An 8,410-nucleotide genomic window follows, 5' to 3' on the forward strand; every position below is an offset into this window, starting at 1 on the left:
AAGCGCGGCGTTCGTCGCGCAGCGCGTGTTCGAATTTCATGTAAATAAACAATGTATTTTACACGCGTTGTATACGTCGCTATGAGTCCCATGTCGAACAGGACGCGGCACGACGACGCCCTTTAAGGATACAAACAAAATTGCTTCACCACCATGAACGACCATTCTACTTACTATACACTCTCTATTAATACGATAGGAACCTGGATCTGTTACCTGATATAACCTGTCGCAATAGAGCTTTAAGTACAATTGAAATAGTATAAAATATATTTTCATAACTGTTCGCAATGGAATTTTTTCAAACATACAATATAATGAATTATAAACTGGCACTACTTATTTTGAAATTAAAGGGAACCTCAATCCAAACAACATAATGACCCCTAAAGAAAAAGCTCCACAAATGTAGGAGAATGCAATTTACACTTTTTTATATCAGTTTTCATTCTCTAGATATTCAACTTTTCATCGGTATTATGTAGTCAGCCATCTTGATTCTCGAGCAAAGGATTATTGGTAAAGTATGACATCATAGAATCTGTTGTCAGAAATTGAGAAAATTATTTCATCTATAACATGAGAAATACTGATGCGAATTAGTTCAAATTTTCGTTGTGCATATTACTCATGTATATAATTATAGTAATGGAAATTGGAGATTTACAAATACACATAAAGTGAAGATTATGTTAAAAACGTTAAAAACGTTAAATCAATATTTTAGTTGTGAAATATAGAATGTCACTTTTTGGTTCCATTTTTGTGCTCAACATGTGATATATCACCTATATAACCTACTTGCATTGGTAAATTGTATACAATATAAGGAAATTTTAGCATTTGGTAGAAAAACCTAAAAATAAATATCTTCAGTTCTGTTTCCATGACAACTATTTTATAAGCATGGATGGCACCAGTACATGTATGCTACCAATTACTAAACTTTCAGCCAATTTGAAGTTCAACTTTTGAAGTTATAGATGAAATCATTTTCTCAACTTCTGACAACAGATTCTGTGATGTCATACTTTACCCAAAATCCTTTGCTTGAAAATCAAGATGGCTGACTACGTAATACTGATGAAAAGTGGAATATCTAGAGAATGAAAAGTGATACAACAAAACTGTAAATTGCATTCTCCTACATTTGTGGAGCTTTTTCTTTAGGGTCATTATGTTGTATGGATTGAGGTTCCCTTTAAAATTAATGGTTTCCAACCACTTAAAGCAAGCAATGTGTGAATTGTATTGCCGACAATTTACTTATTACATGGTACGCTTCAATCTTTTCTAACGGAAGTCCGTTATTACATCACAGAATTGCTTAAGTGTAGTGCTAACTTTCTAGTTATTATTTATAACAAATTAAAAATTCAAACCCAAAATCTTATTTTATCTTATATATTCTCAATGTGATACGGTTTGAAGAGCAGGTCACAATGTATGCATGTGCATATCATTCGGGTATGTTGTTACTCTACAAGTCTACTTGCATAGTGTTTGAAATCGTAATCTACGTGACTTATTTTAGTAAGATTATTTGTTGTGCAATAGAATAAAATGTGTGCGTCAATAGATGAATTCAAAATTGTACTATATTTTCACACACTGAATTGAAATTTATTGATTCGAATTCTTACATGATGTTTATGCATTCAAGTGAATCAAAGTTGAATCAGTGTACACTTTGTTAAATCTAAATTGATGCATTTTAATTTGTACATGCTATATTTTTTGCAATGGAATAAAATGTGTGCCTCAATAAATTCAACTTTGAACTTAATATATTTACTCACTGAACTGAAAATAAATCAATGAATCAAAATTTTAAAAAACAGCAATGATGGCAGAAATTGGGGCATTATTTGAGGAGTACAAACAAGTCGTGGGGCTCACTAACTTTCAACGAGATATCGGCAGCAATTATGTCCAGGTTATATAGTTTTAGCGGTTTAGACCTGAGGCTGCAAATTGCTGTTCTACTCAGCGGGTGATGTATTTCAAACCAAGAAACAAGCGAGCGACAACACACATGTAAGGCAATTCAATTCTGCTGTGGATATTGCCTTCTAGGAGTATAACGAGTCCGGTTTTCTAAAACGACTCTCTCGTGGTCCTTGGATTCTCGATATTAACTAGTGTGTGTTTGCCGCATAGGGGAAAGGCATTTTCGTCAAGAACAGCAAGCAACATACTTATTAAATATAATGTGTGTCAACACAGTGTCAAAGGCCGCTAGGAGAAACTCAAAGTTTCGTTTACTGGTCGAATCTGTCAACCTTTGGGTTGGCCGATCACATTGAATGTTACCCAAAGAAAGGCCAAGTTTGGCAAGAACTCATCTTTGAATTCCAGTTTTATCAAATCGTTCACTTTACAGGCAAATTTGATCTTTCCTTGTTTACAAAATCACATGCCACTTTACATTGTATTCTTAGTGCAAATTATCGAAAAATCTAGTTTTTGCAGGACCTGGTCGGTAAAATATTGACCAATCTTCCCTTTTATTACGCAAAGGCTCATGGGTAGACGCTTGTTTGTAAACAATGACACGCTATGGCCATCTGACGCATGCGCAGGTGACGACTCCCCGTTTTAAGAACACTAAACGCGTAGCTCTATAAACGACACACAATTCAAATATTTTCATTATAGTTCCGGCACAGTACTTCCGGTACAGCCTGCTCACTCATTGACTATAAGATGGCTACTGCTCCACTCATGGCAACCCAGTACAGTTGCATCTAGGCATATTGGTAACCAACAGTATTTCGCCGGACAATGGAAATATTATAAGAAACTTGGCGCTTAGCATATAACATTATCTTTTTGAAAATGTTTTGTAGACCAATCACTGGGGTATTGAAAGAATTACGCCATCGGCAAATAACAAGAAATGCAATTTTAAAAGTTGTTATATAAACACAGCATGCTAATGTTCAATACACTGATCCAATTCATTTAACAAATGTGTGAATAATCATATGAGAACATACTACCCTGTTGTACCTCTATATTGCTGAGGTGACATAGTGATTGGTTGTGTCAAAGAGAACACATATTTGATAGGAGGTTCCCTTTCAAACGTATCGTGTTATGACAGTTTTTCTATTATGACGACATTATCAATAGTAGAATACTTTATACAAAATACAGCTTGTTCTTCAACTATTGGGCTAATTATTTTAACCTATGACATATTATGTCACAAAACATTATATTAATGAATCGGGAAATAGTAATTCCTATATAATTGTTCACACTTTTTTTTGCCCTTTTCTGGAATAGAATTATACGGGACAATTAAAGCTCTAAGATTATTTGGGAGATCCGATCAATATCCGTCGTCCTGTATCAGGTAAACTAAACATGACTGTGTCTTCCCTACTAATTTATTTAATAATGCCAGCTTATCGTAATCCGATCATAGTGTATCGCCCATTCACTAAACCAACCATTAACTACGTGTTAACAATGCCTCCTTCATCAATAAATAACTTTGAAAATTTAACAAACCATTTTTTCTTCAGAAATATTACTCGTGTCACCAGATTTTACTGATTTTAACATTGACGAAAATATTTTTGAATCGCAATGTATAATTAAATTACAGAAATTTATCTTCACAACTTTCTTTTCATTTATAACTTGTAAACATAATTTTGTAATAATCTAGACGTGAAAATTTGGATTTAGTTCTAAACTGCGGTTGTAAATGTAATTTTAAGGCGATGAGCTTATTCAGAGTGACCTGCTTCACGGAAATCATTAATGGCCTTCCTTTAACAATGCTGAATTCTCATGAGTCTGGATCTTGAGATACTCTAATACACAAACTTGGTACAGTGTTTACGTTACATAAATTGAATGTGTGGTATATATTATAAAATTAAGGTGTGTTTGCTATGGTTCATCGCAATATTCAATCTGTATTATTTCATATTTTCTGATACTTCCTCATATATATTTGAAATCCCGACTATCAGCTTATCATATCGAAGTAAAACCATTTTACCTTATTTCAACTTCAAAAGTTTTCTTTTTCTACGCACCCAACATCGAGATATCTTCAGATATATCATTATCCATATCTTTCAATGTTTTTCCTACACCAACGACACGTCTTCCTCGTTATATTTCGTAAATTTTGGGTCAAAGGCGTTCGAGATTTTTAAGTTAGATATTAAATCCCGTCAATGTTAAGTTCTATAGATACAAATGCGCATTGATTTGATTTATATTGCTTTCATGTTTCTTTGGAATCGTGTCTTATATTATGGAATTATATCAGACTGTTGCGTTCGTAGTGTTCTTGCCAAAGTTCGAACTTGTTAAACTTAGAATTTACCGCTTTGTTTTCGGCTAGCAGGTCCTATAATGTCGTCTAGATTCTGTGTGATTGCGTACATTTCACCTCACATTTGAGCTCCGTTGCGCTCAGATTTCGATTCGAGTTCAAGTTGCTCGAAACGAGCGGTTAGTGAATGTGCCGATCTTATTTATTTGCGATATATGAATTCAGTTTTGTGACCATATTTTATTCAGGTGCAGAATTAGCACTGAGTGTTTGACGTGTACATTACCCTAGATTGTAGCTCGTTGTTTTGTTGTTATTTCGCATCTCGAAGTTTTTTATCAAATCAAGAGAAATGCTACTCGAAAAAGTATATGGCTACAGCTCTAGCAAGAAGAATTCAATCACTCTATGAATTGGTGTGCGTGTGTGTGTGGTGAGGCCTGGCGTGGCTCGGAATCACGGGCAATACTTTAACGCAGATTCCTGTACATTGAATAATAGACCTTAGATGCAAAAGGCCGACAAGATCTCGTTGAGCGCGAGAATTTCACGAGACTTGGTTTTGCTCTCAAATAGTGCTACATTATCTCACTTCAGTGCGTCTACTGTGTTGATACCATGGTTATATATAACAATAAGGACTATGAGATGGAATGCACATGATATAGGGTTCATTACTGTTCTTGGAAGCATTGTAAGGTTGAATCTGCCCAGGTTGACGGATACCTCACTAAAGGCACACTGGCTATAATGTTAATGTTGATTTCGACAAACACTTGGGGCGTCCCTGTATGTTACCAATAGGTTTACTGCAGTCACGAAAGGAACAACCTTCTAAAATCATATTTGTCTGTTTCGTTGTTTGCCAATGGATGACAAACATAAGCCAGCTAGATGAAAAATTATTTGTAAGCGAATAAAATCAAGTAACTTCGTGTTCAAAATTATAAAAAATATACCATGTCAGCTACTTTAAGTAGAGCTTATATTCCAGTTAATAATACGATGTAGATTGCCCAAGAGACAAAGGATTTTTTTCAAAATAGCCAAGATAGCAACTCGTTTTATGAAATGATAATGCAATGATACCAGTTTTTTTAAAATCACATACTAGTACATCGCTCATATGCATCTGTCAGCGCGCCCTCTATATGATTAATTCATCCATTTCGTTTTGTATTCAATCAGTGAGCGCGAATTTCTTTAGTATAATGACTTGCGCGACGAGCTTCTTTAAAATACATTTACGTTATTTGTTAACAGTACGTCATTTTCACCACAGATAAATGTGGTAAACATTATCACAAGAAAGTCGTTAAATCTAGAATGAACTACTGGAAAAACACTTTGAAATAGCTACATGCCATTTTAGCGAATTTGACTCAATGCATGAATTAACTGAATCTTAATTTAGCTAAAGTACCAATAATCTTACTGTGAGAATGTACTCTATTCTAATTAGCGACATCTTAATTTGGCGAAATTAGCTAAATTAGCTAAAATAACATGCTAGCTAAAAAGACATGTTTTACAGTATTTATTTCAAAATTGACCTGATCGTGTTTCTTGTTGGTACGGGTATGACATCGCTTCCGGTATATTTTTTAAAATGTTTCGTTTAAATTACAGAAGTAATTTATATAACTCTGTAATGAAATAATAGTTGTGGCATTACAAATATGTAAGGTTACCACACTGATAAGAAATGGTCAATCAAAGAGTCTTTACATGGAAAGGATATTTCATAAATATATCATGCTGTGTTTTTGACAATTTTTACTAATATTTACTCAATATAATAATGAGCCAAAATGTCTTTTGTGGTTCCGATTTACAAAAGTAATAGTAATATGTCAGATATAATTGAATTAACTTCTTGTCTGTCTACGTGTTATATTCCATTATATTTATACATGGAATGTATCTGTAGAACAAAAATGTAAATTATTAAAATAATTGATTTGAAAATCGTGATAACAGCGACTAAGAAAAACTTTAACAGTCTAGATTAAATCCAGCTGCGTTGTAGAAAACTACTGGAATAGGGTGGACATCCTGAACGACTTGTTCGGAACTCATTTCTCGAGTCGACATCACTGTCGGCTTTAGCAACCATTCTTTATATGGTGACGTTCCTGCCATAGAGTCACATACCTAGAAACAAAGTATAAGGGGTGAGTCACTATTTCTGTGGGTGGGTGACGATACGTATAGAATGAGAAAGAAAAAAAATGGAAAAACAAATAAATTTCACAAAAAAGTGAAATACAGAACCGATAATAATACTAGTATATAAAAATAAGAGAGTTCCAATTTTTGACAACCCAACAAAGTCAATTGCTCGTTAAAATTGGCCGACTATTCAGTTTTAACTGAAATTGTTAAACTGTACACGATTCGCAGTGAGTGTCTATGTATCCAGGTGGATACAGTGTATAAACTAGTATTTCTCTAGACCAGCAGATAAGGAATGATGCAAGTATATCTCGTCTGATGCTGTCAATACATTTGATGAAATGCTGAACATGTCATTCTCAAAACAAATGACAAAGACTACATCTCTAAAAAAAATACCGACCAAAATAACCAGTGTTTAAAACATCTATTGTGTAATGAGAATGGCTGTCTGTGATTCCAGAACATTTTAAATTAGAGGTTGCGTCCTTACGAACTATTCTTATAAGAATCTAATAAACAAATTGTATAAGAATATTGTATGCAAATGAGCAAGAAATGTATAAGAAACATTCTTTGACTCAGTTCACGAATGACCGTATGTTAAGTCTGATTCTGAGCTTCATTGGTAAGAATTTGATAATCAGATTTATATTTGCCAAAACGTATTAAAGTTAAAAAGTAATAAAGCACCAATGTCAGATGGCATGCAGCATATTTCTGTATGTTTCTTTAAACAACTACATTTTTACAAGGCCAGGCACCAGTTGTATATATATTGATATAATATTTAGTAAGGCTATTTCATTTATTATATGCAGATGATTAAAATTTATCTAGCAGTTGGGCGAATAAAAAACTGTTTCTTATGTTACCAATTTGCACAAAAACAGCGAGAAATGCCAAATCCATCTCAAATATTAAGTCTAAGCAGGCAGACTGTATGGGCATGGCGTTATTACAGAAATAAAGACTTGTTTACGGAAAGTGAATATTAGAATGTTTTCAAATTGCGTCACTTAGTCACGTGCTTTCAAGTCGGAATCCAGGCCCAGTGGAACAATAAGGCTATTACGAGTTACCTGCGTTCTAATTGCCATTCGCAAGGGACGCCGGGAACCAGCGAAAATGAGCAGTTGATCACTGCTTGAGTTAAGGCTGAGCCTATGACGTCACATGCCTTTTCTTAGCCGACGGCATGAACATGCGTATTTTAATGCAGCTTTTGTTTATACCAACATTTCTCGTGTAATATTGATGATTAAGTGTAATCCCTGCACCACACAATTGCATCTAACCCAAACCCATACATACAACCACTAAATGCCACCGACCCTGCGTGAATTCAATTAAAAATACAATGATCAAAGGTGTCGAAAGTGAGAGGGAATTGCTTCAACTATCAACATGTCCCATATAATATATCTTTTTTGCTCTGAAGCTGACAGTTATATTCTTGCTAGATCATAAATGTAGTGTTATCAAGTAACCCCGATTTTAACATCTGCCTACAAGCAACGTTACACCATCATACAAGTAGAACATCTTAGCGCGCCCGAGATAAGCCGAAGCAACCCGAGGCTATAAATAGCTAACACTAAGCTAACATCTTCCCTTACGAGTCAAACTTCCAATAAAGTACATACATATGCACAAATGATGCAAACATACATAGATTGACAACTCAATGGTATACAGTAATTGCAAGACAAAGGAAATACAAAGCCAATCTCAGAAGAGGTTTAACCACTCTGACTGATCTAGTCCATTACCCGGAGATTAGATTAGAAGTTATATTCTTGTGCAGTAGATATTAAGCTGGGGTATATGTGTTTGTCAACATGGTAAGTGGTGAACCTTGAACACATGTTTTCATTTCATTCATATTTTTCATTTACACATGACCACATGGAGGTAAATACTTCCACAAATCTT

The sequence above is a fragment of the Saccoglossus kowalevskii genome, chromosome 14, assembly GCF_978046115.1.
Source record: "Saccoglossus kowalevskii chromosome 14, keSacKowa6.1, whole genome shotgun sequence".
Taxonomy (NCBI): domain Eukaryota; kingdom Metazoa; phylum Hemichordata; class Enteropneusta; family Harrimaniidae; genus Saccoglossus; species Saccoglossus kowalevskii.